The following is a 22,053-nucleotide window of genomic DNA, read 5'->3' on the forward strand; positions in this document are numbered from 1 at the left end:
GAGGCACAAACTGAGGGTTATGGAACATGCCTCAGATCACAGAGCTGATGAGTGGCCAAGCAGCACGTTAACCCAAGTAGGTTTGCCTCTATGTCTGTGCTCTTAAGTGTCACAGTAGTCGCAGTTTCGGAGGAAATTAGATTTTAAATCAGTCTGGTGGGAAGAAATGTTCATATATTTTAAATGATCCATAAGTGTCTAGATCATTCATTTGAACCACAGGGCCTAATTCAGTAATTGGTCCATGCTACATTAAAATCGGTGGGCCACTAAGCTGAACAAGTTTGTATAGGAGTGTTTGTCCCATTAGGTGAATTACCAGTTCAACAGAGATGAAGGCAAAGGCAGAATTCTAGGGTCCCTTATCAACTGGGTGACTTTATCTTTTGTGACCTCAACACATGCCACTTGTCACAGAATATATTTCAATCTGGAGTGACAGCTCTATTAGGGAAGGTGTTCCTATGCCTAAATCTAAGTTAAATAGATTTAGTCGGATACAGTGAGGTGCCATTGGACCATAGCTTTGGAGTAAGATAAGCCAGGATTGGAATCCAAATGTTTGAAGCACTGGAGGTGTAAATATGGGTGGTTTGCTTGCCCTGCCGAAGGTTCGGTGTCTGAATCAGTAAAGTGGCTATAGCAATGGTGCAATTAAGACTTAATATAAAATTTTTGATAGCTTGAGCATACATAGATGGAGTGATTAGCTGTTTGGCCCAGGCCTCATCTGTAATTCGGACACCAGGCTTATTCCTCAGAAGCTCATCGTGGGGCAGTATAAAGTGCTCCACTGGTCATATATGAAGATTCTTTCCGTTTGTATAGTCTTTTCTTCGACTATTTGAAATTGTGATGAATGCAGGAGAGCCCTGGGCCTTAAGTTTTCATATTTCCACTTCTTCAGTGTAGTGCGGTGGTTGTGCGACTTTAGGTGTGTGGCGGAGCCTCTCTGATCATATGCTTGCCCCAGTACCAACTTAGGTTTATCATATGAACTTTATAAGGCTACCAGCGAGTTAGCTGCAGAAAAGTGTTAGGCACGTGGTTTAAGTGTTCAGAGCATTTCAGGAATCTGAATTTCCCTGGCTAGGCCGATTTGAGGTGCACTCCATATGCAGAATAGGAAAAGTACACTGGGGTCCCGGTGCGGAGCTCAGGTAGAGGGGATGCTCTCGGGGGACCGTAAGGCTCCAGAACCTCCCGGCCCCTCCTCCGCCCGCCCCTCCGTTGCCACGGCAACCGGTTCAGTCCCGGAGCAGCACTAAGGCGTGTTCAATTCAATCTCCGCCTTTCCAGAGTGAGGATTGGCTCGAGTGGGCACGTGACACGCTCCGGTATGCTAATACATGGTAATCGACCCCCAGGCTCCTCCTCCCTAGGCCACTGCGGGGCAGCCAGCAGGGTGCGCGGCAGAGAGCCGAGGGGGCGGGCTGAGGGGCGGCCCCGGGAGAACGCGGCCAGGTGGAGGAGGAGCGCGGAGGCCACCGCAGGTAACGGGCGGGCGCGTGCGCGCTGGGGCCGGCTGGCGGCGGCGGGGCGGCGCGCGGGGGACACCCGGCGCCGCGCGACGGGCTTAACCCTTTGGGCACCTAGCTGTCACGGTGCGGCGAGAGGGCCCGGCCGCGCGAGGCTGGGCAGCGCGGTGGACACCGGTTCACCGCCGACGCGGACCCGGCCGCGATGAGGACCACGGAGATCTCAGGGGTCCAGGGCTTGCGGGAGGCAGTAGGAGAGCCGCTGAAGCCCCTGAAGCCGCGCGATCTCCGGGGTGCGTGGCCTTCTAACGTGGAGAGGCCCGCCCCTGAGGCCCGTGTCCTCGAGGGGACACCGGGGTTCGGCCTGCTCTGCGGCGGCCTGACAGTCCAGCCACCCGCACTTTTGAGTCAAGCCTGGTGGGGGTTGCTGGGGATTATGCGAGATCGAGATCTTGCGTTGGGGAGCAAACTGTGGTTGTTGTTACTGGAAGAAAAATAAGAGCTCTCTCCTTCAGCAAAGCAAGTCCCAAGGTAGAGAAAGAGGGGTGCCCAAGGCAGGCACTGCCCCCGTTTTGCGACCTGACAACTATGAACAGACCCTGGGCACCAGGGTATGTTGTCATGTCCAGAAGAAGCTCCTGTTTTGCTTGAGTTTCTGGCGAATCTCTTTTAATGGTAGATTTAAATCAACTTCCTCCATCTCCTCGGTCTGCTACAGAAATGTTGTCTTCTAATTACCCCTTCCCCCAATTCACTAAGACTGGTGGCCGCATTAGGCTCCTGGTGTAATTTAGCCTTCGCCACAATGGAAATGCTAGCACGGAGATGTGCTGCTAATATCAAGCCGGCCCCAGGAGGTTTAGAGTGGAGGGGAAATGCTCCCGTCTCCAGGGTACATAGAGTAGACTAATGTGCCGTCATGGATGGAGCTTACTTTATGAGTCTCAGATCGTTTGTTCATAACAAGGGGAACCGTGCTTTCGCATGAAAAGCCCCAGCAACCAAACCGAGGTTTGCAAATGAAGTGCGAATTGTACTTGCAGGCTGCGTATTTACCAACACAACGACAAACACTTGGTATATGCCAGGCGCGCTGTTGTGTCTAGAGGATGCTATGCGGACTAAGATAATTAGCCCTTGTCCTCAGAGAGGTGGTGGAAGAGACGAACTGTTAACCCAAGTGATAGCAGAAGAACAGATGGGGATGCAGGAACGGATCTGTTAAATGTATCCAATGTCAGAGGTTCCCCGGCTTCCCAGAGAACGGGCTTCAGCAAAGTGTGAAGGATGAATAGGAGTTCTTTGGGAAGATTAGGGAGGACATCCACAGAAGGCTCAGTGAGTGCTGTGACTAAGGAAAATTCTATCTTACAGGAATAGCTCCCCCACCCCTTCTTTTTATTTGGGAATTGGCTTTATATTGCAATCCTGCCTCCTTTACTGTGTGACTTTTCAAGAGCTGGCTTACATGTAATCTTACCATGGTTGTCCAGTGGTATTTTCCCGTGTATTCCACCTCGTGGGCTTTTGTGAGCCTCACTCCTGGTCTTTGTCGCCCGAAAAAAGGTTCAACAAGTAGAAATAGAAAGGAGTGGTTTTCAACAGCCCCAAAGTAGAGAGCCTGACCCTGGGCACAATGCTAGGCACTCACAGCAGCATCCAAGGAGGGCAAACGTTAAAAAAAAGTCACTGCCCAGGCTGGAGAGATGGCTCAGTGGTTAAGAGCACTGCTCTTCCAGAGGTCCTGAGTTCGATTCCCAGCAACCACATGGTGGCTCACAACCATCTGTAATGGGATCTGATGCCCTCTTCTGCTGTGTCTGAAGACAGCTACAGTGTACTCATATACATACATACATACATCTAAAAAAAAAATGAAAGTCACTGCTTGGAGAAGCATGGTGGATATTGAACCTGCGAATCCCAGAGAAATGAGATCAGGAACTAGAGGGTGAATGAAGGAAGGTTTGCAGGGCGGGTAGCGCTGGTGCACACCTTTGATCCCAGCACTTGTGAGGCAGAGGCAAGCAGATCTCTGAGTACAAAGTCAGTCTGGTCTACAGAGTTAGTTCCAGGATAGCCAGGGCTACACTGAGAAACCTTGTCTCAAAAAAAAAAAAAAAAAAATGAAAGAAAGGAAAGGAAGGGAGAAAGGAAGGGAGGGGAGGAGGGAGGGAGGGATTGCAGTCAGGGAGGTTACATACACCTGTAATCCTAACACAAGCAACTGGGTGAGGCAGTTCCAAGCCAGCCTGGGCTACATATAGAGTTTTAGGTGAGTCTGAACAACTTGTGAGTTCCAGGCAGATTATAAATCATGCAAACAGGCCGGAACCTGCTGTTCATGGTGCCAGCCGTGTACAACAGCAGTGACTAACTGCTTCAAGTGTGTGTGTAGAACAGAACCCGCCCATCTCCTGTGTGGACTATTTCCTTGGTTGTCACCTTTCTGTCCTTTCTCCTTTCTCTCTCTTGTCCTTTCCTCCCGTTAGTCCCAGTTCCACCTATGATTTGCTTCTGTAGTTTCTCAAACTAAGATCCAGCTATCAGAGCAGAGCAATCACACCCTTCTCCGTAGTACCTATGTCCAGAACTGCAACTCTCTGTTACTTCACCCGCTCCCAGCTCGCCAGCCTGATTTTACTTCTTGGTCATTATGAAACAGCGCAAGGATGAGTCCAGACCTGTAGGGTGGATCTCATCCCCAGAACTCAATGCACGTTAGAATCAGATAAAGACCCTTTTGCATCACTTAACCCCAAATTTCCTTTGTGTGCTTGGGGAAGGGTATGCATGTACAATGTGTGTGTGCATGCACATGCCACAGCATACGGAGGGCAGAGGACCACCTCAGCTGTTGATCTTCACCTTCCACCATTTTTGAGACAGGGCTTCGTTGCTTCTGTGTGGGTCAGGCTAGCTGACCTGTGAGCTTCTGGGAATTCTCCTGTCTCCACTTTCCGTCCTGCTGCAACAGCACCTGGGTTGCTGACACTGGGCCCTCACATTTGCATAGCAAGTACTTTACCCACAGACCTGTCATTTCTTTCGAGAATTAATTGTAGCGAGTTTTTGATCTCAACGATGAAGCCAGGTAAAGGAGGTGACGCCGGTGGTCTCGAATGTGCTCCGGGCAAGCAGACAAGTCTGTCAGTGCTGTGAACTCCGAGGTGGCATTAGAGCCACCGTCTCAGTCAACACAGTCACACATAGTTTCTATGCAAACACTGTGTGGCTTTTGTGCTTTGGTGGAGACCGGAAACGAGGAAGGGGGTTTGGATTGAGGTATTCTCAGCTTAGAAAGATCCGGATCCTAGTTCTATTGTCACTGTCCTCCTGGTTTGAGGCAAACTCTCTGACTTTGGTTTCTACTGGCTTCATATGTAAATGGACTCCAAAAGTAAGTCAGTTCAGCACCTAAATGGATCTGTAAATCATTACATTGATTAAGAAAGGAAAGCATCCGGCACTGTGATTCCCAAGGAAGAACTGTTCCGGGCCTTGTGTAATCCCAACTCAGGAATAGGAGTTCAAGGTCATCCTCAGCTAAGTAGTGACTTTGAGGCCAGCCCCTCTCTCAAAACGCAAAGCAAGGGCAGAGAGATGGCTTAGTGGGTAAAAGGTCTCGCCCTGCAAGCCTGACAGACCGCTGGAACTCGCTAAATGCTGCATGTACAGACATCATGCCTGCCATCCCCTCCTTCCCTCTATGGAGGTGGGAGGAGGAGTCTGGAGAATGAGCTGGAAAGTCAGGACAGTGCAGAGGAAGTAAGAACTCACACCTCAACAAGGCGATAAGAACCGAGTCCCTAAAGAGTCAACAACAACAACAGCAAAATCAATGCAGAGCCATGGTAGAATCTTCCGGAAGGAGATGGGGAGAAATTCCCAGACAGAAAACCCAGTGCTCATAAAATGTGAGGCCGGAATATTTTGAGAGTTTTCAAGGGGTCAGCTGACAGGGCTAACCAGTCCAGCAAGCTCAAGCTCAAGTATACAGGCTGTAGGAGGCATGGAGTGGCAATCTGAAGAGTTACGTTTTTAGCCTACAGACGGGACATGGCAGATCTGGGGTTAGGTAAGTGTGGTGTCGTGAAAGTAATGTTTAAGAAGATTCTCAGTGGTAGGATAAAGACTGGAGTTTGGTAGGGAGAGAATGGACAGCTAGCAAGTCAGCTAGCAAGTTACTTAAACAGGGCAGCTGTGAGAGGGTTAGGGTGACTCAAAGAAAATCACAGCGAGTCCAGTCTGTAAAGAACAAGACGGTAGTTGGATCTGAATGACAAAGACTAGAGCGCATCGGCATAGTCTCGACCCTGGTGAAGAGTTTTGCAAAAATGAGACAGACCACACGGAAAACCGGTTTGGGGAAGAAGAGAGAGTGAGGACTGCAGCATCTGAAAGCGGCACTAGGATTTCTCAGGGGGCAAGCCCTGTGCTTGGGTGTAGGGGGTGACTGGTGTTCTGAAGAGAGAGTCGGGCTTCTGGGCATGTGTCTGATATGGAGAGTGGAACAGTGGAAGCCAGGAGGTTAGCTAGTTCACCTGTGGTAACCATGTAAGAATACCAGGGTAGAGATTTGAAGAGGGAGCCCAGAGATGGCCTCCCTGGAGTCAGCAGAGAATGAGGGGTGTCTGAGAAGCAAAAGTGCTGTTCAACTCATTTCTGTGGCACAGCCATCCTATCCACCATCGTGTGTGGTATCTCTGAAGGACACAGGGCCAGCCGACGCAGAACAAGGGACAGTCAAGCCAGACACTGCTACAGGCCTGTTGGGTCGAGAAGCGAAGGAGTCATGGGGTTTACCTTGGTCTGTCACACAAAATCCTCCACTCCATGCTGTTGCCATGGGTACGTGGTATCCCCCCACAAGTCAAGAGAAGAAAGGGATTAAGGTGGGAATGAGTCTGCAATGTGAAACTGTCCAGGGCTTGTGAGGAATGCGTCTTGTCTAATAAACAGGAGGCCATTCATAACTCTTTAAACAATAGCATCACCTGAGTTGGGGGATGAGGCATAGGAGCACTAAGGGGCCAGATAAAAAGAGGAGCATAGTACAAATTAGGAATGGGAACAGTGCCACTGATCCATATGTGCTTGCCACTGAAGACAAGAAAGGGAAAGAGAGTCTAGCAAAAGACTGGGCCTTCCCCGTCTGCTTCATAATTCTGTCCTGAAATATTGCTTCCTTGACACCTCTTAAAAGCAGTTACTCCTCTGTGTGTGTGCACTTGTGTGTGCTGATGCATGTGCATGTGTGTGTTCATACATGTGGAGGCTAGAAGAAGCCTCTGCCATCCTTCTTCAGATGCTACCAATCTTGGCGTTTTTATTGTTATTGCTGTCGAGACAAGGTCTCTTGCTGGGCTAAAACTCTCGGATTCAGGCAGGGATGGCTGGATCCCAGCAAGGCCCAGATCCACCTGTCTCCACCTGCTTAGCTCTGGGATTACGAGAGCACGTTGCCACACTGACTTACCCTGGGTTCTGTGGATGGAGCTCAGGACTTCACGTTTTCATGGCAAGCATATTACCTACCAAGTCAGCTCTCTGGCCCTGGCGATTCACTTCTCAAACTTTTAAAATTGCTACCTGCACGTCGTTTTAAGCAGTGGCCATAGAGTTATCATTGATTGAGAGCTTGCCGCATACTAGGCGCTCTATGCTTCATCCCATTAAGTCCTTAACATTGCTTAGCAAATGTGAGCCAGGCATAGGGTCGGAGCCAGCTGTGACTCAGCTCTTACACATGACCATGCTGTACTGTTCTGGAAAGCAGGACTGGGTTTTATGAGAAGTCAGCATACATCCTGATGTCAGAGGGACCCTATGTTTGGCTTACTGCCTGGTGGAACCTAATTGTAGGGATGGGGCATGCAAATGCTAGGGTTTATGGGTGGAGGTCAAAGGACAGACAACCTGTGGGGTCGGTCTCTGCTTTCTACTTTGTTTTTGACTCGCTGGCAGGTGAGCTTCTGGGGATCCAAGTCCCATGGTTAGGAATGCTGGGATTACATGTACTACCATGTCCAGCTTTATGCGGTTCGTCGGGATTTGAACTTGTGAGTTTGCCTACTAAGTCATCTCCCTGACCCTTGAAATCTTTATAAGTTTTAACAAGATGGATGCCCCGAATGTTCATTCCTCGTGTGATAGACCTCATAGACTAGTTTCTGGCTGTAGATATCAGCAGGATGCCCCCTGAAGTTGAAAAGATTTTTTGGTTCCCCCACCCCACCCCGTAGCCTTTATTTTGGGTAAATGGTTTGGTGACCCAAAGTCCTTATTGTGTTACAGGGACCCGAACATATTCTATTCATTCCTCATATTGTGGGGACTCTTTGGGTCTAGAGGGTTTAGAGGACACCCTCTAGTATCTTGAACATTCTGACGATGCCCAGCCAACATGAAGACTGGCGACTTAGGAAAGCCACCCATCATATCTTGAGGGGCTTAGTGGATGGCTAAACAGGAGTTCACTTCTATCGTTTTGTGGTCAGTTATAAGCCATTTGTTCCTGGGATGCGGGAGACTTGGTTAATCTCTGAGAGAGAAATGAGCTGCTGAACAGGTGTGCTGTGACTTGCCCGCCCCATCTGGACAGGCAGTGCTCCAGCTGCACAGGCAGTGCTCCATCTGGACAGGCAGTGCTCCGTCTGCACAGGCAGTGCTCCATCTGCACAGGCAGTGCTCCATCTGCACAGGCAGTGCTCCGTCTGCACAGGCAGTGCTCCATCTGGATAGGCAGTACTCCGTCTGCACAGGCAGTGCTCCAGCTGCACAGGCAGTGCTCCATCTGCACAGGCAGTGCTCCATCTGGACAGGCAGTGCTCCATCTGCACAGGCAGTGCTCCATCTGGACGGGCAGTGCTCCATCTGGACGGGCAGTGCTCCATCTGGATGGGCAGTGCTCCGTCTGCACAGGCAGTGCTCCATCTGCACAGGCAGTGCTCCGTCTGCACAGGCAGTTCTCCGTCTGCACAGGCAGTGCTCCATCTGCACAGGCAGTGCTCCATCTGCACGGGCAGTGCTCCATCTGGACGGGCAGTGCTCCATCTGCACGGGCAGTGCTCCAGCTGCACGGGCAGTGCTCCAGCTGCACAGGCAGTGCTCCTCAAACCACAGGCTCCCTGTGGGGCTGAACTACAGCCCAGCCCCCACAGCATCTGCACTGCACACGTCACGCCCTCGCCTTTGCCCCCTGCTCTGTTCATCTACACACGGGATGGTGAAAAAAGGGAAAAGTTCCCTTGTCACGCCCTTTCCCCATTTTGGGTCCATTCATGGTCACTCGGTACTGACAGCAAGGTACGTTTTTGTGTTTGCCGTTATTGCTGTCTCAAAACCAGTTTTCACTTCCCCCCATCTCTCCCCCTCCTCTGTGTAATAATTTAACCAAATCCTGACCATATCCTGGTATAGCTTGAGCCCAACCGACTCATTGGTCAAGTCCTACCAGCCTCGTGCGGGAAGGCAGACGAGGCTGTGATGGCGTTCCGCCTCCTTTCGTTGTCTGCCTTCTCATTGTGTTCTCCACTCTCACCATGGCCAAGTAAGTCTAAGAATGTGTAAGGATGAAAACAGGAAAAGATTTTTGGGCACACTGTAATCTATAGCATGACTTGAACCAAGCCTTGCAGGGCTGAGTCTTCCACAGGTTCCCTCTGGGCACGTGGTAGTCTTGCCCTCCATCCCACCAGTCTAGATCCAGCGAGTATGAGGAACAAACGGAATGTGAGTGGGTGCCATAGCACACGGGAGCAGTGGGATGCTAGGGCGGTCAGGTCATGGGTACCTGTTGCTGTGAAACATCCCTCCCACTCCTCCCAAGTGTTCTGCTTACAACCACCAGCTTCTCCTTGTCTGTTAGAGGAGTCACCCCACTGTCGTTTCCCAGAAGCCTTTTCTAGCTTGCTTTCCTGTTAGCACCCTTCCTCTCCCATCATCTTAAAACTGGCCACACTGTTGTAATTTCTGGGGACTGTATGACTCTGCTCCTAGCGTTATTCTTTGGATATCATAGTTAATTAATAAATGACTGTTGGACAAACCAACCATATGCTTTCACTCTCGCTAAAAAACTGCCAAGTATCCAGGCTTGTGCCCTGCATAAATATATTCTTCTTCATTCCTCCTTCTGTGGGCTCATGTGTCATCAATAGTGAAGAAAGACATTGTAAAAAACTTTCCCGATGCAGAGAGTGCCTGACTTTGTAACTTACCTCCTCTGGTGAGGACTGCTTAACCTTGTGGCTGCCTGTAGGTCCCTGTGCCATCCCTACTCAGAAGCTGGTTCTGGCCTCATAAAGAACCACATGTGTGGGAGTCAGTTTTGGCTCACTGTTGATGGCAGGGTCTGTTTTGGCTTACTGCTGTTTTGCCAGATGAACAGAACTCCTTTGTTGACAGCACATCCCCATGCCTGCATCCGTGTCCTGAGTCACTGTCACCCAGGACCTCTGCTTTGCACCATCATTCCATGGGACTGGGACTTGTCACTTAGCCTCTTGACTCCCCCTGCTTGCTTACTCAAAGCCAAGGTACCTCTCTGTCTCTTGATCATTATAACAACCCAATACTCCCCAGGAGAACACCCCTCCCACCGTGTCTATAGGAGAGTATTCCTGCCTCTTCCTGTAGCCAAAACCATCCAGGATCCATGAGTTGTTCCTGGCCAGAATTGCATTCACATTTCTAAAGGAAGTTGGCTGGAAAATGCATTAGAATTATCAGGTAGTGGGTTGTAGCGATGCAGGGAACGTTCCACTGTAGGTTTCCTATGCCGTCTGATCGAGGCAGGAAAGTTATAGGGAAAGAAGCCCCTTAGCCTGGAGATCCCTTAAAGCATCTCACCAGCTCAGGAGGAAGAATCCCAGCAGTTAGCTTCTGCTGTGGGGAATGTGTTTTTTCCCTAAAGGGAGCCAGACACGAGCCAGGCTAAAGGCCTGACTGTGGCCTCACTTTCTTCCCACACATGTTCTAGGACTCAGAAGACTGTCCTGCATGTTTACAGTGAAGGCACCAAGCTCCTTGCCTCTCAGTGATCTTACCATTGGAGGTCCTGTCAGATTCCCTGGGATCCCCTTCAGGTTCCTTGGCAACCAGTTACTATCATAGCTTCAAACATCACAAAAGGACTGTGTAAGTACTGTAAAGGCAATGGATTATGGGAGCTGGAGACGGCTCTGTGGGTAAGCATGCTTGGTCCTCCAGTACCCAGATCAGGCAGCTCATAACCACCTGTGACTCCAGTTCCTCTTCTGGTTTCCAGAGGCACCAGCGCACACATAGTGCCCATGTAGACACACGAGCACATACACACACATTAAAAATAAAACGTGAATTCTTACAGATACTCACATTAATGCTTTTGAGTGTGTCTTGCTGCCTTTTCGAGTTTCAGTCCCTGTCTCTCTGTGTCTCTCTCTCTGCCTCTGTGTTTCTTCTTCCCTCCCTCCCTGTCTCTGACTCTCTACATTCATGTTTAATATCCAGGCCAAAATGTCTTTGATACATCTCAACTGATTCAAAAAGAAAGGGTTGGCGGGTCCTTTTGGGGCAGATCCAAGGTCTGCAATTTGTTGGTCCGTGAGACTGACTTGAAAGTTCCATCAAGTCACCGAGTGTTCATTTTTATACCGACCCAGGAATCAAAGGGAGGAGGGAAGTGGGTGTGTCAACATGGTTGCCAGGGGTCATTTCCCGGCATAAGTGTGGATATCAGAAGGATGCACACAGTACAGAAGCTATGTGACCCACTATTCCTATCCTTTCTCATCGGGGAGGGACAGGTGAGAACCACAAGCACAGATCCGTGAGGCTCAAGGCCTCTCCAGGTCCTTGAGGAGGAAGCTCTTCAGAGCAGAGCAGAGCAGTTCTCCAGGACAAATGACGACTGTCACAGGCACCCGCTCCTTTGGGGAACTTCCTGGAAGTGAAGTTTCTGTCAATCTGTTTCTGACATTTGGTTTCTTTAACAATGATTTACTGGATGCTTTTTCGAGTGGTCCATTGCTTGTAAGTGAACACCGGGCTAGGCAACAGCCTGGAGGGGGAGTTTACACCTAGATGTTTGTGAATGTGACCCTGACTTACTTTTCTGACTGTAGGAAATCTGAGCTTACTTAAATATTTTGCATTTCAAAAATATTGTTGATGCTTTGGTAGGAACACTGTTACACTAGGCATAATGGTACATGCCTATGATTCCAGCACTTGGAAGTCTGAGGCAGGAGGATTCTGAGTTCCAGGCCAGTGTGGGCTACATAGTGGGACCCTGTTTCCAAAGAAAAGTTGAGGGCAGGGGGAGATGGGCCTGGGAGATGGCTCAGTGGGTAACAGCACCCAACACCAAGCCTGACAGCCTCAGGTTGTCTGAAATCCACAAAGTGGAAGGACAGAAGTGACTCCTGCAAGCTGCCCCCTGACCTCCATGTGTTCCATGGCATGTGTGGGTCCACATACATACATACAAAGACTCACACTGAATACATACATGCATACATACATAATTATGTAAATGAAGACATAAGTGTGAAAGGAAATAAGTGGACAAGCCCAGCAAGCTTCCCTCCTGCTATTCCTTACCTTTGCATTTTGCCTGGGGGAAATCCCATACAGAACTGTATGACCGAGTCCCAAGGTAGGTTTCTGCCTAGGACAAAGTCATCTTTGCTGCAAATACAGGACCAGTGAAAGACAAATCTGTCTCCGTTGGGGCTAAGATCACAAAAGCCCCAGTTTCTTATTCCTTTTCTCATATGCTGTGTCTGAAAGAAATATACTTTTTAAGCCCTTTTGTGTTGTAATGTTATGAGGGTTTGCTCCATGAATGGCTGTCACTGTCCTATAGGGAGCAGGAAGTGGAGGTCAGTAGGACACTTAGGTTCCAGCTTTGCCTCTGCCGCCCAGAAATGGACCTCATTTTTACTCCAGTCCCCTGTGTTCTGGTGTGTGGTGGGAATACCCATAGCCCGTTCCTCAAAGAGTTAAGGAAATAAGATGGTCTGGTACATTGCTTCTCACCCTTCCTAATGCCCTGACCCCTTGATACAGTTCCTTGGGCTGTGCTGACCCCCAACCATAAAATCATTTCATTGCTACTCCATAACTGTAATTTGCTACCGTTATGAATAGTAATGTAAATATCTGATATGAGACCTCAGTAAAAGGAGTCCTGACCTGCAGGTTGAGGATCGCCGTGTGAGCTGTTTGTGGCTTGGTGAGCTCTGCGTAGAACTTCCCTCTCGCTGTTTGCTATGATCTCCCGTTCATCCTATCTGAAATGGGGAGGTTGAGATGCGCAGGGGAAATTGTACAGTCCGGACTCTGAGGATTCTCATCCTTAACTGAGCACTGATGCTCTTCCCTTCCAGCAAGAGGAAAAGAAAAGGGGAATTCAAGTAAAGGTTAAGACTGACAAGTTCAGGGTCTCACAGAAAATGGGAGCTTTCCCTTGGGGTCAGGCCCCTGGGATGAGCCACCCATGCTCGGGGTGCGTCTTCCCTGAGTTAAAGCTCCAGCGTGTATAACCTGCGTACATCCAGGGTGAATAGATGTGGGTGTGGACTTGGGCCAGCATGCTTCCATGTTTGTAGATGGCAAGGTCATGGACACCCCACTAGATGTTGTTTCTTTCATTATTTTTATTAACACTTCTCAAGTGTTGGAAGTTGTGTTTTTGTGTATTGCGTCATCCATGCCTGATTCTATTACTGAGGAACAATGAAAGTAAAACCTGATCTTCCCAGCAGGGCCTGTGGCAATGTGCCCTATCCCCAAGAAAGAAGCAATTAGGCTTTTATTAAATTTTGTACAAAGTGTTTAATTTTTCACAGCTTTGCTGGCAACAATGATTTTTCTCTTACAGAAAATGCTTAGAATCCATTTTCTTAAACCATTTTGTCATACACACACACACACACGCACACGCACACACACACACACATATAATTTTCATTCTTGAACCCAGCTAGATGTTCTTAATGCAGTCAAGTTGGAAACCAAAACTAGCCTATGGGCTGTAGATGGATGCACTCCCAGTTTGGCAGGCATGCCAGGCCCTGGCTAGCGATTGACTGGCTGTACCCAGGGGAGCAGTCACCTAGCCATGGACTGAAGCTGTGAGGTCCTATTTTCCCAGAGCATGAGCTCCCCTAAGTTTGAGCTGCCCATGTCTGGCCCTTGTTTCTTCAACATTTAGGACGCTCCTACAGGGAATGAGTCTCTTGGCTCCCTTGAAGCTTCCCTTCTGCCCTTGCTTCCTCCAAGCCTCCTCATCACACCCGAGACTCTCTGGGCCTGACTTGTCATCCCTCATTCAGTTAGAAAGTCCAGTCTCCCTGTTTCCCGAGGACATGCAACTCTGAATTGTGGATGCCTGCATTGCTTTCCCACTTTTTCTGCAGCGCCTTGCCTAAGTCCCCAAAGGAATAACTTTCCTACTCCTACAAAGAAAGAAATCAAAGACAAGATGGCCTTTCTACTTTATCATAGGATGGGGCTGTGTGTAGAATGGTTTTTATTACATACTGGTGACTGGGAGTGCAATTTATTGAACATTTGCATTGGGAATTAAGTTAAGTTCTTATTCCATGCAATTAGCAGTTCTACAAGGGGAGTCGGTTAAATTGCCACCATCAAATACACTTGCTCCCAGTTTTCTCGACTACAGCTAGTGGTCTTAGAAAGCTGATTTAGGGCCAGAGAGATGGTTCTGTGGGTTTAAACTTCACTGTAAAAAAAAAAACCCAAGGACTGGGGCTGGGGATTTAGCTCAGTGGTAGAGCGCTTACCTAGGAAGCGTAAGGCCCTGGGTTCGGTCCCCAGCTCCGGAAAAAAAGAACCAAAAAAAAACAAAAAACAAAAAACAAAAAAAACCCCAAGGACCAGAGTTTGATCCCTGAAACCCATCTAAAGGTAGAAGAAGAAAACTGACTCCACAAAACTTCTCTGACCTCCACATGTGTGAGTGCCTGCACACATTCTTAGAATAGTAATGATAGCAATAAAATGTGTATATATATATATATATATATATATATATATATATATATAATTTAAGTTGTTTTATTTGAATCACAAGGAGGCCCACTGTGTTTCCAGCAAGCCCCCATTAAGTCTGTAATGAGTATCATAGGGATGTAGATTTGAGTCTGTGTTACCACCTTGCAGTTACTTCAGTACATGGGGCTATCCTGTGCTTCAGGTGACTATGACTGGAATGTGGCTGCTGGGTACTAAGTTTACTTTAGAGAGAGCCAAATATCCTCTACAGATAAATGTTACGTTGTAATTGCCGTGTGATGCACTTTATCTGTACTGGTGTAGACTAGATAATGACCCCTCAAATCTAGAGTCCACATCTCTGGAACCTACAGATGTTGCCTCAAAAGGAAAAGGCTCTTTGATGATGTGATTAAGATAAAGATCTTGACCCAGGGAGAGTGTCCTGAGCTGCCTGATCACGGACATCCTGCTAAGAGGGAGGCCCAGAATGGAGAAGGCAGCCTGGGCTCAGAGACAAAGATTGGAATGATAAAGTTGTGAGTCCTAAGGAATGCTGGAAGACCCAGAGAACAGGCCTTCCTAGTTCCCCCTCAGGCAAGTGCAGCCTTGCTGACTGCTTTGATTTCGGCCCAACCAAACTAACGTTGTCCTTCTGCTTCCGGAACTTTGAGAAGTTACATTGTGTTATTTCAAGTCACTAAATTTGTAGCGATTTGTTGCAGCAGCAACAGGACGAACACAATGAGGACAGTAACTTTCTTTCAGTCATTCACTTTGAGGGCAAAATATATGAAGACAGCCGCCAGCTAGCACACGGATAATTTCACTAGACATATATGTAGTGCTCTCCACATGCTAAGCTTTAGGTGAGCATTGGCTATACTTCCACTCTATTTGTGTGTGTGTGTGTGTGTGTGTGTGTGTGTGTGTGTGTGTGTTTACTCACATGCACACACATATATGTGGAGGCCAGAGGCCAACCTCAGGTGTTGTTCTTCAGGACGTATCTATCTTCTTGGTCTTTTACTGTGACCTGGGGCTCATCTATGTATCTGGCCAATAAGCCCAGGGATCTGCATGTCTCTGACCATGGTATTATAAGCTTATGGCACTGGGATCAGCTTTTTACCTGGAGACTTTGTTCTTGGGATTGAACCCAGGTCCTCATGGTGGCAAGGCAAGTCCATCACCCACTGGTCTTCCCTACAGCCTTCTTTTTGTGTATATACTCACTCCTTCAATCTCCATAACAGCCATAGAAAGGGTGTTCTGTTAATTTCTCCACACGAAGATGGGAAGATTGAGGCACAGAAGGTAAGTAACTTGCCTGAAGTCAGGCGTCTGGTGAGCAGTGGAGTTTAGACTCCCTGCTGCACAGCACAGGGTGCTGTCCTGAAAGGACAAGAGGCAGCATGGCCATGTTTTCGAGCTTCCTCCCCTCCCGCCTCTGTGTGGTGCAATTCTGTCTGCATTCGTATTCCTTGAGAAGGATACTTTATCTCTAACACCTCCACAAGTATTAGCTGTGGTTTTGGTTTCCGAGAGATTTGGGCATCCCGGAATGAGTCAATGGTTTCCCTTCTCTATTTTCTGATATAGTCAGATAATATTGACATTATATCTTCCCTGAATACCTCGTGGAATTCACAAGTTAAGTCATTTTGTCTTTCTGGGAAGGTTTTACATCAATTAATTAATTTTTTTTTTGGTGTGTTGTTTGTTCTTTTGGTTTTTCAAGATGGGGTTTCTCTGTGTAGCCCTAGCTGTCCTGAACTCATTCTATAGACCAGGCTTGAGTCAAACTCAGAGATCTGCCTGCCTCTGCCTCTTAAGTGCTGGGTTTAAAGGTAGCATGCTACCACACAAATTATTTTTAACCAGCACAGTAGCACATGCTAACAATCCTAGATACTCTGTACCAAAAAGTAAATAAACAAAAATAAAATTGAGGGCATGGGATAAAGAGAGGGGTTGATGGATCTACGATAGAGCTACTCAGCTTGTTTGTCTCTTCCTGTGTGAGCTCTGATATTTTGTGAGTTTCCAGAAAATGTTCCCTGGTGTCACCTCATTGTCCTTTTGACATCTGTGAGAGCTGTCATCTCTGGGTTCTCCCTTCACATTGCTCTGGCTAAGTTTTTGGTCTTACTGATAGTTTCAAAGGCGTGGATTTCCATTTGGGTGATTCTCCTGCTGTTCTCCCTCTCCGTTTGTCTTCCCTCTCTCTTTCGTATTCCTCTCTTTGTGTTTTGTATCTCATTTGCTCTTTTCTTACTTCTTGAGGCAGAAGCTGAGGTTAAAATTCAAGAACTTTCTTTCTGAAATGGACATTTTAAGGCTATAAAATCCTTTATGTACCATGCTTCTGTCTCTCTCACAGGTTTTATATGTGGTTTTTTTTTTTCATTTACATTCAAAGTATTTTCTACTCTCCCCTGTGATTTTATTCTTTGACTCATGAATTATTTTAAACGCATTGTTTCTCAACTCCTCTCAGGGAGTATCCTAATGGCTCTCTCTTGCTGACTTTAAATGTCACTCTCTCATGTAGTCCTATAATTTCACTTCTCTTCAATGTGTTTTTGTTTGTTTGGGGAACAGGATCTCACTATGTAGCCCTGGCTGGCCTTGAACTCACACGGGTCTGAGTGCTGGGGATTAAAGGCAGCACCACTGAGCCCAGCCTGTAACATTTTCAATAGTACAGCTATTATAAAGTTCATTTGTTCAGTATTCATATGTTTAAAAAGATCAAGTTCACCCTCACTTTGAGAGATATTTCCTGAGTATAGAATTTGAGGCTGACTTTTAATTTGTTTTCATTTTTCTTCTTCAGTTTCTTTAAAGGTGTCTATCTACTGTCAGCCGTGTAATCATGTATAAAAAAAAAAAAAGACTGCTTTTGGCTCCTATGTAATGTTTTCTTTTTTCCGAGTTTTTTTTTTCCGGATTTTCTTGTCATCCCTTCATCAGTTTGACTATGACGTTCCTGCAATAATTTTTTACATGCATTTGCTTAGCTGGACTTCTTGGATCTGCAAATTCCATGGCTTTCGTTGAATTTGGCAACTTTCCCGTTTCTGCTCTCTCCCACCCAGGGCTCTCGCCTCCTGGAACTCTGATATGGTGAACCTTCCATCGCTCAAGAAGGCAGTTGATGAGCAGCTTGTGTCTCTCTGGCCTTCTTCTCTTTCATGCTGGGCCATTCCTGGTGCTGTGTTCACTAATCTGTTGCTCCTCTCATCTGGCTTACTTTTGTCTTGGATGGTCTTTCTAGTCACTGGAAGCTGGGTGTGGGGTGGCCCTGTCCTCACGCTCATGTGTCTTTTCCGTCCTGAGTGCCTGGAGTGCAGTTATTAATGTCACTTCCTGAACATGTGGGAACAATTATTAACGCTGCTTCCTGAGCACGTGCAGTGCTGTTATTAATGCTGTCTTAATACCTCGTCTGCCAGTTCTTCCACTCCTGGGGTCTCTCGCCAACTTCTTTGTCTGCCTTCTTGTTTTCACTGGATACGAGCCTTTGTGAATTTGATCTTCCCGTTGCTGACAGTTGCTCTATTCCTTTAATTCATTTTGAAATTCAGACAAGCTGCCTTGTCCTGTGTGAGCAGGGGCTGCCCTATCTCCTCCTTCCAAGTGGTCTGGAGTAGATCTCATGTATGTCTGCACGGCCATCAGAACTAACCCAGACAATCCAGGGAAGCCTGTGTGCAGAATAACAGAGTGTTTTCCCTCTCTTCCTCCCTCCATCCCCCCTCCCAATGCTTTCCTCTCTCCCTCTCCTCTCTCCCTCTCCTCTCTCCTCTCTCCTCTCCTCACTCACCTCCTTGCAGATACTTCAGCCATTTTCCCTCCCAGATCTCCATCTTCTGTACCCAGGGGGCTCTCTGGACACCTGTTCCCTTCTCAGGAAGTGCTCCAGGGAACAGCCTAGTACTTTTCCGAGTTCACTTTGTGCCTTTTTGCTCAGACATAACAAGCCTGTGTTGTCTACCAGCTGATGTCTCAAAAACAGTGTTTTATGTATTTTGTCCAGTTTTTATTTGTTTATGGAGAAAGGATAAATCACTTCCCTCCTCTTCTACTCTCTTAGTAAAAATCTCTAAATTCCAAGAGGCCTTATATATTTTTAGATCTAACATTCACAAGGCCCAACATTATGCACACACACACACACACACACACACAGAGGCACACACACACACACACAGAGGCACACATACACACATGTACATACACACACATACACTTCCACTCAAGGCATGGTTTTTTTTAATAATTCATGGTGTATATATTTAGATAAACTTATATTTAATACATTAGATGAAGGGAGATTTAGGAGATTTGCGTCTGCCCACAGCGTCTAGCACATGGTCAGAGATTAAATCACCGTTATAGATGTTCAAGGATTGGGAGGCAGTTCAGACTAGGCTCATACCAGCCCCACTCTGCCTCCCTGGGAGTCCATGATTGCCAGGAGCGTGACTACCTGCTCTGTTTACACTCTCTCAGTGTTTTATTTTGGGCATCTCATTCCAACACCAAACAGGAGTGATTGAGATAAAGGATCTCCAGGATCACTGAGGTAAAGACTGAACTCCGAGTGAGACACTCATGCTCAACGCTGGCGTGCTTTAGACTCTGACAGTTCCCAAGCCCCCAACGTCTGACATCAGAATTCATATTTTTCTCCATGTTCTTGTTGATCACGTGGAAAATAAGTGAAATGAATTATAATACCTTATGTAGATTAATAAATCAGCCTCAGCTATTAACGCTCTAGTGTGTAGGACACATGGGGGATATACGCGTGCAAATATGCACACTCATCTATTTAGTATCTTATACGCATGAGGCATCTCAGTCTGCGTCACAACATGAATTCAGTTCTTGGGTACTTAATGAGCCAAGTAAGGACACCAAACAAAGGGTCCGTGAGTCCCATTACACCATGCTTTCTCTTACACTGCAGCACAACCCTCATTCATCCCATAATTCATCTGTCAACAGAGCGCAAATACAACCTTGGACTGTTGCTCTCGCATTCAGGTACTCCGGGGCCACAGGAGGCTTGCCTGACAAGGCAGAGCTGGACCAATGATGATTGTTTCTTTCATTGGGAAAATAATTCGAAGTTTGTGATTTCAATACAATGGATCAAAAACAATGATAAAATAGTAAGACAGCACACAATTATATAGAGAGATAGAGAGATAAACAAAGACAGATGAAGGCATAGACATAGACAGACATCAACAACAGTATAGATATAGACAAAGACAGACATAGACATAGACATAGACAGACATAAACAAAGACAGACATAGATAAAGACACAGACAGACATAGCATAAATATTGATAACTCCTTTTAACTCAACACCATGCCACATGTCGGAGTCTTTGAGTTTGAGGTTATACTGGTAGCTAAGTCTGATTGTACTGTCAACCCTTTCAAAGACAGTATTCACAGTGGAGCTGGCTACCATGGGATTTAAAAAAAAATCATAAAAAAATCAGTTCCTGGGGTTGGGGATTTAGCTCAGTGGTAGAGCGCTTGCCTAGCAAGTGCAAGGCCCTGGGTTCGGTCCCCAGCTCCGAAAAAAAGAAAAAAAAATCAGTTCCTCTGTGCATTTATTTTCTACTAAAAGAACACAAGATTTCCTGCTATTATGAGCTTCTGGGAGGAAAAAAACCCAGAAAATCTAATTATCTGCCCATATTATTACATTCTAAGCAGACTACCCAATATTCTCTATGCGCCTTTCAAGCTATTAAATGCTTTCCTAGACTTGAGGTTCCTAACCCCGTGGGAATACCTGAAACTAATGTTTTTTAGGTCAAATCAAAGCATAAGTGCATAATGAAGTGATCCGTATACTGTCAAACTGGTATCGAGTTTGGAAAATATCCAGCCCTGAACCTTTCAAGCAGAGAAGCCCATGCAGAGCCTACATGATCACACACGGGTTGTCCAGTCACTGTGGATCCTTGCACAGGGGCAGCAGGGGCTCGCTCTCTCCTGCTGTGCGTTGAATAAACAGTGGAAGAGGTGGGCCTAAGGCCACTCTTGGGTGTGATCATTCTTTACTCTGCCATTCTCTGGATCCCAGCTGTGACATCCACAAACACTTCACGTCTATTGATTGGCTCCTTCTCGATCAACACTGATCACCCTTAACGTGAAGTCTCTTAGTTCTCTTTCAAGTCAAGAATATCTTGTCTATCACTTTTTCCTGCTTTTGCGTGACTGATAATGTCTAGGTCCCTCATTAATTGGCAGGAAAGCTACCTCTAGACTCCCATAAGACAAAACAGTCTTGTTTCTGGCCTGGGCATGGAGTGGATCTTATGATAGAGCTTGCTCCTGGGGTTATGGGCCAAGCTTTGACGGACATTCACTAACACTTCTGGCTGAGCCCGTGGACTCTTCAGTGGGATTTCTTCATAGAATATGTGAAAAGACCCAAGAGCCACAGTCATGTGAAGCATTTGTGATGTCTTTGATAACGATAGGCCAGAGCCTCAAAGCCTAACTCCCAAATAGCCTGGGAAACACGGTTTAGTCCTAGCAGAGACTGAACTCCCAAATTTGAGCAGGCATTGGTGATTTCCAGCTTGACCTACAACAGCCAAGGTTCCCTGAAATGCTAAGATGAGAAGCATTTCAGAGTATGGCTTTCTAATTTTTGGAATATTTGCTTCTAAATAGTGAGATATTTTGGAGCTAGGACCCAACTCTAACACGAGTTTTGTGTTTTGTGTGTAACTCACGTAGAGAGGCTGAGTGCAACTTTATATGGCCTTTAAATGCCTTTTTTCATGAGAACGAGTCTCATGATAGAATTTTCCAAAGAGGTGTCTTATAGACGCTCAATGGGTCTCGGGGTTGGGAAGATTTGGGATTTTTGAGAGGAGGGTGCTTAGCCTGTGCTTTGTGGCTACTGAGTTTGCTCTCCACCTCAGGCTGTAGCTTCTCTCCGCCTCTTCTTGGTGTCTGGTGTTGATGGAGAGCGTCGTGTCAGAACGTAAGCAGTTTTGATAAGAGTTGTTAGTGTAGCAATGTTTATCACCTCCTGTAATAAGAGTAATATTGAACTGGATTGCTGTTCCTAGTCCTAGGAGAAAGCATTCAGACTTTGAGTAAGTTAACGTGTTGGCTGTAGGCTTTGCTCACAGAACCAGTTTAAGTTGACATTTTCTTTTGCTTCCACTTGCTTAAAGTTCTTATGAGACCGGGGCAGGAAGTTCCCAGACGGTTTCCTTTCAGCGATAGCACCAGTTCTCAACCTGTGGGTCGCAACCTCTTTGATGGTCGAACGACTTTTTCATGGGATGTCAGATATCCTGCATATCCGATATCTATATTATAATTCATAACGGTAGCAAAATTACTGTTACGATCGGGATCACCACAACATGAGTGTTTTAAAAGGCCTCAGCATCAGGAAGGTTGAGAGCCTCTGAACTATAGGGATAATCAATCATGTGTTCATCTTTTTTTTCTTAATATGACGCACACTGATTAATTTTTCAAATGTGAAGCCGTTTCCTAAATGTAACAA

At 46.9% G+C, this 22,053-nt stretch overlaps 1 protein-coding gene across 6 annotated transcripts in view; it reads left to right on the forward strand.

Moving 5' to 3' along the window:
* The first annotated feature begins 1,372 nt into the window (after positions 1 to 1,372).
* Positions 1,373 to 22,053, forward strand: part of Phc2 (polyhomeotic homolog 2) — a 98,665-nt gene continuing 77,984 nt past the window's right edge. For 2 of the 6 annotated variants that reach the window (XM_006238926.4, XM_039109792.2), the window contains exon 1: positions 1,391 to 1,493. The gene's annotated coding sequence lies outside the window, so the exon portion shown is untranslated. Of the gene's footprint in view, positions 1,494 to 5,473; positions 5,557 to 22,053 lie in introns of those variants that run through there. The other 4 variants (XR_005504429.2, XM_039109791.2, XM_017593333.3 and 1 more) reach the window with 4 other exon arrangements.

The sequence above is a fragment of the Rattus norvegicus genome, chromosome 5, assembly GCF_036323735.1.
Source record: "Rattus norvegicus strain BN/NHsdMcwi chromosome 5, GRCr8, whole genome shotgun sequence".
Taxonomy (NCBI): Eukaryota; Metazoa; Chordata; class Mammalia; order Rodentia; family Muridae; genus Rattus; species Rattus norvegicus.